This window comes from Bison bison, unplaced genomic scaffold, assembly GCF_000754665.1.
Source record: "Bison bison bison isolate TAMUID 2011002044 unplaced genomic scaffold, Bison_UMD1.0 scf7180017864205, whole genome shotgun sequence".
NCBI classification, from domain to species: domain Eukaryota; kingdom Metazoa; phylum Chordata; class Mammalia; order Artiodactyla; family Bovidae; genus Bison; species Bison bison.
The window spans coordinates 4,465,505-4,474,394 of NW_011494777.1; positions in this window are offsets into that span (position 1 = coordinate 4,465,505).

The following is an 8,890-nucleotide window of genomic DNA, read 5'->3' on the forward strand; positions in this document are numbered from 1 at the left end:
AACCCCCGCCGCGCCGCGCTGCGGCCGTGCACGAGCCCGGGCGAGGAATTTAACCATTTCCCCCCTTGAGGAGCTGTCATTTCCAAATTAAGAAGAAAGGCAAAGTTACCAAGCGGTCTTAATAAGCCCGAGACATCTTAATAAGGGTCACAAACTAATTAACTAGGAAAGGAAAACCCTGAAGCATGCACGTGTGCACGTTTAAAATTATCAGATTAATTCATTAGCGTTTAGAGTAAATTTAAAGTGTTGGGAGGATGTTCTAGAATAATTCCATTTATTATTCAATAGTCAACGCCCACCCCACCAACAGCCGCCCCCCGCCCCCCCGCCAAAAGCTCCTTCAAACATCATTCTAAATAGAGATCTTCCATGTATAAAACCACTGCAAAATCACAGAAGCCTCTTAGCGTGCGAATCTGGCAAAACCACATCAAAATGTTGGTCAAGTTCCGACACTGACTTACATTCTCTATTCTTGTTCTGTCGACATGAAAAGATGCTGGCCCTGCAGAGTGCTCATTTCAGATGAATGAGTGTGAGCCCCTGGCATTACTGATACCGAAGATTCCCAAGTGCCCAGGGCTTCACACTCTTGCAGAGCTGGTTTCATCTTAAGAGGTGTGTTTCTCAAATTCTTGAAACTCAGGGGGAAGCTGCACTGGCCTCAGTTCCTGTCACTTCTCCTCTCTGGCTGCTGTGTGCCCACCTTTGTATGTTTCCTCTTACTTCAGCTCTGACGGAATGTGGCTCCTTCCCTCCTAGGCCAGGCTCCTGAGCAAGGGGGGAGCCCCGAGCTGCACACAGCCCACCCTGCATGCTAACACCAACATGATTCTCTGCTTGGGGACTCCTGTCTGAGCTCCCTGCACTGACCCAGATTCTCCCTGGGGAAAGAGAAGAGGCAGTGTGGCTTTGTTTTTCCCCTGGACTTTCTCCCAAATCCAACCAGGAGGCTTTTTTTTTTAACAACTGTTAAAAAGCAGCAATAACAACAAAAAGTGTGTTCTTCCCAGAGTCATCCAGCCACCACCAAAAAGAAACTGAATTATTCCAACTAAGTCACTGTCATGTAAGGGTCCTGGTGCCATAAAGTCCGTGTATCTTTCAACCAATCATCCCAGGTACGTGTAGATAACACGTGTGTGAATGATGCACAAGCATTTCACTCCTCATACCCCGTGCCCACAACTGCCCTGGGTTGGAAGGGATGGAGGTGGGTGTGCAGATGTGGAAGCCAAACAAGGTAACAAAGAAAGACTGAGAAGGTATGGCTTCCTCTTTTAACAGGTAATCAGAAAGTGTGCATGCGTGCATGCTCAGTCGCTTCAGTCATGTCTGACTCTTTGCAACCCCATGGACTGTAGCCATCCAGGTCCCTCTGTCCACAGGATTCCCCAGGCTAGAATACTGGAGTGGGTTGGTCATGCCCTCCTGCAGGGGATCTTCCCAACCCAGGGATGGACCCCGGGTCTGCTACATTGCAGATAGATTCTTCACCCACTGAGTCACCTGGGAAGCCCCCAGAAAATGTACTACCAGGTAAAGTTGAGCAACTCACACTGAAGATCAAACTTAATCCATCATTAGGCCCATTTCCCCCTCGTTTCCTCCACTGACTTTTCTAATATTAAATTCTCAGGGAAATCCATCTGCTACTTTTAGCTGGTGGGGCCATTTGATATATAACACCAAAAAAAGAAAAATCAATTGTCAACTTGTGACCACAAAGGATGACTTTGCTCTCAGGAAAACCAAAAATGATGTCTATGGGGAGCAGGAGATTTTGTTTATGTTTTTGAAAGAAGAAGAGAATTAACCGATTTCAGCACCAGTCCATTCTTGCCAGACCCTATTTTGTCTCGATATTTGCAGTGGGAAATCTCGGGGAAATAGGAAATCGCATGATTTCCCTGAGCTCAAATGTTATATGATAGCAGACGTTAGGTGTGAGATCATGATTGCTGACCTCAGTCTGCTGAATTTGGGATTCTCCCGTAGGGCTAAGGAGTTACCTCTGACCATCCACCACCACTGTAACCACCCCTCCAATTCCTCTTGGTAAACAGGTCTTAGCACCTCAAGTAGAAACAAGCACAGCAGTGGAGAAGGGAGAGGGACTCTTTCTGGGGTTTGGAGTCATTTTCCTCCAGACTTGAGAATGGCAGGCATGACTCCTTTCATGATAAATTCTCATCCTGGCTCTTGCATCTAATTCCCAGGTAGGTACAAATGAGCATTAGTTTTTGCATCTCGGAATGTGTGTAATGACAACAGCCAGCCTTCCCGAGGGGCCTACAGACATGATTAACTCTACGGTAAAATACTTAGAAATCCATTTAAGGTAGAAGATGGTTTATTAATATATTTTGCCTGCCACTGCTTCATTATTATAGCCAGGCAGAAAAAGAACTCTTCTCACAGGCTCTGTAGGATGTTCGGCTTATACCAGTCTGCGGGCTCTTGGTCTGAGATAGACACACCGTCTTTGTGTCTGGCTGGGGAAGGGACAGTGGTGAGCCGCAGCCTCCTGGCCTGGCCAACAGGAAACCCAGCAGAGATCAGGGTGGACAAAGAAAAGCCACTGGCAACCTCATAGCTGCTTCGTGGACCCAGGGATCCAAACTTCATTCAAAAATGGAAGTTGAGAAAGCGGTGAGAGGTCAGAGATGCCGGCACAATTAACAAGGCAGAATCCGTTTTATTGAAACTCGTGATTGAAGCGGTTTGAATAGATGAAGATCAAAATCATATGTCAGCTCCCGTCTCATCGCCTAATCCCTAAATATAACCAACACTTGGTGGCTTATCTTATATCCTGTCTCTTGCTTCATAAAAACTGCTGGATTTATTTTATTTATTTTATTTTTTTTTTATTTTTTGCCCAGCATATCCGAGTTAATGAAAAAGGAATGACAGTCAGAGCAATTTCATTATTTGTGTTCTTTATAGAAACAACTTCCTTTCTACCTCCTGGAAAGAGGATTCCTAACGAGCGCCCACCTCCACCTTCTCCCCTCCGTGCCCCCGCCCCATCTCTCTCTGCACCCCCTCTTCCCTCCTGCATACACATATACTGTATACATAAATCAACTTGTCACAGCTTGTCTCTGTGCTGACAGCTGTAATTGCTGCAGGTTATAAAAATATCTATAGGACAATGCCTTTCAAGCTCTCAGGCACACACATACACACTCACACAAACTGTCTGAATGAAAGAAAACAATCATATTCCTTTAATAATCCTGGGACTGCAAAGGAGGGGGCACGGAGGAGCTTGCCGTGTGGACTGGAGGGCTGGCAGGCAGGTGAGGACGTGGGGGAGATGAAGACTCCCAGCAGTGGCGCATCTCCACACTAAAGAAGGGATGGAGAAGGGAACACTTGCCAATGGAAGGGAAATCGGCTGTTTTTGTTTTTCCCTGTGTTGCCTACAGCAAGCTGGGGTTGGTTGAAGAGCAGTGAATTCTCCATACACACAAGAGACCGAAAGAAGAGCTCTAGCCTGAGACATGCCTGTGCTGCTGCTGCCTTCTCTAAAAAGGCGAAAGGCCCCCCTCTCCTGGTGGAGATTCCAAATAGGAGCTCAGGCGAGAAGATGTTGCTTGCAGGGTGGTTACAGAGAATGGGGTGGCACCAAATGGACAGCAGGATGTTTAATCAGGAGGGGCGGGGTCCATCTGAATCAGTGATGGCTCTAGGGGAGTGAGGAAGGGCTGGGCTCTAGAAGAATACGTGCTCTTCTGTCCTGCAGAGGATCAAAAAATCATTGTTCATCTGGGCTAGAGTCTGGTGTGTGAGGATTTCAGAGGGAAGAGCCAAAGAGCAGCTTGAAGAAGGGAAAGAAGCATCAGAGGAAAAGAAAGCGGTCATGAATGGAGAGAACTGAGGAGGAAGGGAACAGGGCAAAGGTGAGGCTGCTCGTGGATTGTGAGAGCCGTGAAACTTTGTAAGTTACATCAAGAGGAGAGGTTGTCAGCAGAGTAATAGGCAGACAGAAAAGGAAAGAAGCGCCAGGCAAATGAGCAAAATCAAAGTGACGTCAAAGCAAACACCAGATACCCAGAGGGGAACAGGACTAGAGTCAGGGGTCCTGAGGGGAACCATCTCTCTTCTTCTACGTTTGGGGTCATCTTAAGACCCTGGAGTCAGAGAATGACAGAATGCTAGGGTCACAGGGCACCTTGAAAGACATGTAACCCACTCATTTCATAAGGAGGTAGGGAGGGAACCCAGCAGAGAGGACCCATTGTCATGGGAATAAAGTTAACAACTGGTAAATCAAGACTAGAACTCAGGGCTGCTGGCCACTGCCCTGTTCTCTTGGCCGTACCTGGCAAGTAAGGACACTGCTTAAGAACCAAATGATAAAATATCTCCCATGGCTGCTACATCTGTGCAAGTGAGAACCACAGAAGTGTTACTATTATTTTGCCCGGTACTAATGCTTCTGAGTGTCTGATTATTCAACTGAATTCAATATAGCCAGGAAATGTTGAAGGTAGCCAAGTAGACTTTGAGCTCTTCCTATGGAGCAGAAAGTTAGAGATACAAAGATGAAAGACATCACCCTGCCCTCAATTTGCCTACAGTTGAGTGCTATCGGAGTTGTCCATGGTTCTTTTTGCATTTATATCCCTGGAAGCCCCTGAGAACAGTCTTATTGCCAAGAATGAGCTGGGATGTGCCTCCTAGTTGGGAACAGTCGATCCTGTTTCATGTGTCCAGATTTCCAGCTAAGCTTCATTGGAAGTGGCATTAGGGTCTCCCTAGTGGTTCAGTGATGAAGACCCCCTTCCTGTGCACGGGGTTGGGGAGCTAAGATCTCACATGACTCATGGCCAAAAAAATCAAACTTGAAACAGAAACAATATTGTAACAAGTTTGATAAAGACTTTAAAAATGGTCCACATCAAAAAAAAATCTTTAAAAAAACAAAAATAAGTGGCATCAGAGGTGGTGGAGTACTCTCAAGGATGTTAAAATTGTAGGGAAAACATTCATCTACTTGACAAACCACGTTTTTAGTGCACACTAAATGCCAGCAACGCACTAGGTGCTGGATTTCAGCTGTGGACGAGAGAGACAAAAACAAAACCCATCCTGTGTCTAACCCTCATTAAGGACACTGTCCAGCAGGGGAGACAGATGTGAAAGTAAGAACTTCACAAGATGTGGACGTGATGGTGATCAGCACCGTGGGGAAGTGGAAGAACAGGCGTGCTAGAAGGCTCTCACAGAATGGGGAAGATCGGGAGATGAAACTGGGGCTCCATAGTGAGAAGGAGTTGAGTGTGCAGGTGGTGTGGGCCGGAATCTAGTTACAGGCTCGCCAGAATGTGCACAACCAGAGACTGGAAGGAGGCTGGGCCAAAGTTGCCTTTTATATTCAGACTGTGCTCCCTTAGACTGAGGGTGGGGACGTCTGAAGTGCTCTGTCTGATTGGAAAGCCCTAACTGCTTCTTCGCCCTGTGTCCCTGCATTCATTGATTCATTCAGTACATATTTATCAATTAAGGATGACCAGTGGTTTTGGACTCAGACAGACCAGAAGTCAAACTTCGTCTCCATCACTAACTGTGTGACCTTGCGGGAATAACCCAGTTTGCAAAATAGTGCTCAAAATGGTACCTACCACGAAGGGGAGGTATGAGGATGCTATGAGGGTCTGATGGACAGAGGGTAGCAGAGGGCCTGGCAGCTGCAAGCCTCCCATGGGGGGACTGAAAGGGGGCCACACGTGTGCTCCCCTCCTTCAGAGGGGCCTCGGTGGGATATTCATCCTGAGAACCCAGGAGCTGCCGTCTCAGTGTCGGGAACCATCCCTGGGCACATCCTGAGGGTGTCGTTCCTGGAGCAGGGCAGAAACTTCAACTGAGATGTGGTCAGAAAGGGCAGTCGCTGAGCTTCAAACCAAGGCAGGAGGAAATGGGTGACCCTCCTGTTCCCACCCCAAAGTCTTGAGAAGCACACAGGATCCGGGCCCATGGGAAGCAGCCTGAAGCTTGAGAAAGAGGACGGGGCTGCTTCTCTGTGTGGCAGCCTGGGTACCTTTGTCTGTTCAGGCTCCCACATACACCGGGAAAGGAAACCACCTGAGAAAGGGCGAGACGCCTCCTCCGAGCAGCAAATGAGTAGCGCCTCTGACCACTTGCATGCAGCTTGGGTCCCTCTTTGCTCCTGTGGGCCTGGCAGTGGAGCCCAAAGCCCCCTACCCATCCTAGGGTCTAGATTTACACTAGTCAATGGATATTATTAATACCATGTAGCTTCGGCCTCATTGCTCCCACTTCCCACCACTGAGCACCCCAGTGCCTCATAGCCTCGTGGAAGTGAGCAGGGGTGACCTGCACACACCTGCCTGCACACACACACAGACTCCAGTTCCAAGGTTAGATGATGCAGCCTAACCAGGGTCAGTAGCGGCTGTCTCAGAGAAAGAGCCTTTGGATGGCAACCGGCCAACCCCAAACTTGAAGCTTCAACCCCAAATGTACCCTTAGAGGAGCTTGGCTTGCCTAGCCATGCCCTGATGCCTTTCTCCCTAATCAGTTACCTTCAAGTCTCTCTTTAACCTTCTGTCTGCATTTTTTGCATTTTCTCCCCAGCCAGGAGCAACTGCAGAAGACAAAAACTGTAATGAGACAAGAATTTGCTCGATAACATACGGGTTCAATTGTACTTCTTACCGGACATGGCATTTTGTAAACATCATTTTGTAAACCAGAGTATCCGGATCCAAGTCTTAACTCTGGCCAACATTAGACAAGTCTCTTGTTTGTTTGTTTGTGCTTATTTGTTTTCAGAAAAACCAACATCTCCATGAAATATAGGTCTTTGAGAAGATCTAGTGCCAACCAATACATCCAAATGGGCTAATGCACTTTTGAAAGCTGAAAGCACTGTTCTGTGGTAAGATAATGGATGGTATCATTGACTCAATGGGCATGAGTCTGAGCAAATTCCGGGAGATAGTGAAAGACAGGGAAGCCTGGCATGCTGCAGTCTGTGGGCTCACAAAGAGTAGGATACAACTTAGCTACTGAACAGCAACAGTAGGGTGATAGCTCATAGAAGGCTGGGGTGAAGGGTAAAGCATTTGCCACTCCCCAAGTCTGTCACTTACAGGCTGTATGGAGTTGCCCAAATCACATCTAGTTTCCCTCTAAGTGAGGAGTTGGGATTAAACAACCTCATAGTCCCCTTCCCGCTTCCCCTGTGGCTCAGACAGCAAAGACCCCACCTGCCAATGCAAGAGACATAAGAGATGCGGGTTCAATCCCTGTGTTGGGAAGACCCCCTGGAGAAGGGCATGACAACCCACTCCAGTATTCTTGCCTGGAGAATCCCATGGACAGAGGAGCCTGGCAGGCTACGGTCCATAGGGTCGCAGTATCGAACCCGACTAATGCAACTTAGCATGCACAGTCCCCTTCCAACTCTCAGTCTTTGGTTTTACTGCTTCTAACACTCTTCTCGAAATCAGGTTATCCTTCCTATTTGCTCATCGGTTCCTATTATTGAGAAACTGCCCTCCTCACCCTGTCCTTCCATTGTTCCCACTCACCAAGGTGTCCATTTCAAAACTCAGAAAACGGTGGCGCAAAGTAATTAATGAGCTGCACTGGATCTAAGGCAGGCAATGGAAGAGCCAGGATGATTAAAAGTCTTCCGATAAAGGGTTTCTTTAAAGAAAAGAAAATCCCACAATGCAACCAGCAATGTTAATCTTCAATAAATAGGCTGTTAATATTTAACTGGCATTTATTTAAACTTACAGTAACTGTCCTATTAAATCTAAATTAATTGCCCGTTTGGGACTCTCCCCCTACAGCCTAGCTGGGACATGGCTGCCTGGATCATAGTGTGTGCTAGGCATCCAGCCATAAAGAGGAGAGTTCAGCCTCCTTCTAAGACTGGAAGATTACAATAGCATGCTTGGAAGGGCTTTAGAGGTCAACTGGACCAGCAAGTTTTATACCCTGTGTTTTGGGGCTTTCAGGGGCCCATTTTCCCCATCTCTTCAGTAAGGGCGTCAATGTGTGTTCTTATCTCTGCATCTGCTTCTCTCCACTGTCGTCTTTCCATTTTGAATTTCTCTCTTTCCTTTCTGCTGGTGACTTTCTTCTTTTACATCTCATATTTTACACTCATTCTGCAGTGGTTTCGTCTCAGTCTTTCTTTGAGTTTGTTAAGAGAGGCCATTTAAGTAAAATACATAGCAATTTCTGTGTTTGTGAACATGTGTGCATGTGTGTGTGTGTGTGTGTGTGTGTATATACACACAGACTAGTGGAAGAATCCGCCTGCAGTGTGGGAGACCGGGGCTCGATCCCTGAGTTGGGAGGAGGGCATGGCAACCCACTCCAGTATTCTTGCCTGGAGAATCCTAGGGACAGAGGTGTATGGTGGGGAGTCGCAGAGTCAGATATGACTGAGCAAGTAAGCATAGCATGTGTATATGTGTGTGTGTGTGTGTGTATAATTGAATGTGTCATAAAGAACATTTTATAATGGCAGTTGTATACAAAAGACCAAGAGCTGTGAAATAATCCCTGAGTCACACAGCTTTAGAAGGGGCAGCGAGAGTGTAATTGGGTAGGACTGATCTTTGCTATCCCTGAAATCAATCAATATTTTTTATTATAAATGTTGTCACAGCAAAACCTCTGGAATGCTATTTTGCTATGATTTTAACACATTCACAGCATTTCACACACACACACACACACACATATTCATTGCTTTCAGTTTTTTAGTGAAATGTGGATTAAAGATAAACACCTCATCAGATGGGTTAGTGTTGAAGCTAAGTTTCCTCAAGAAGTGGGAGCTGGTTGAGACTAAATTATCTCACCCTGAAGTTTCTGAGGGTGTAGGTCCCTGAGT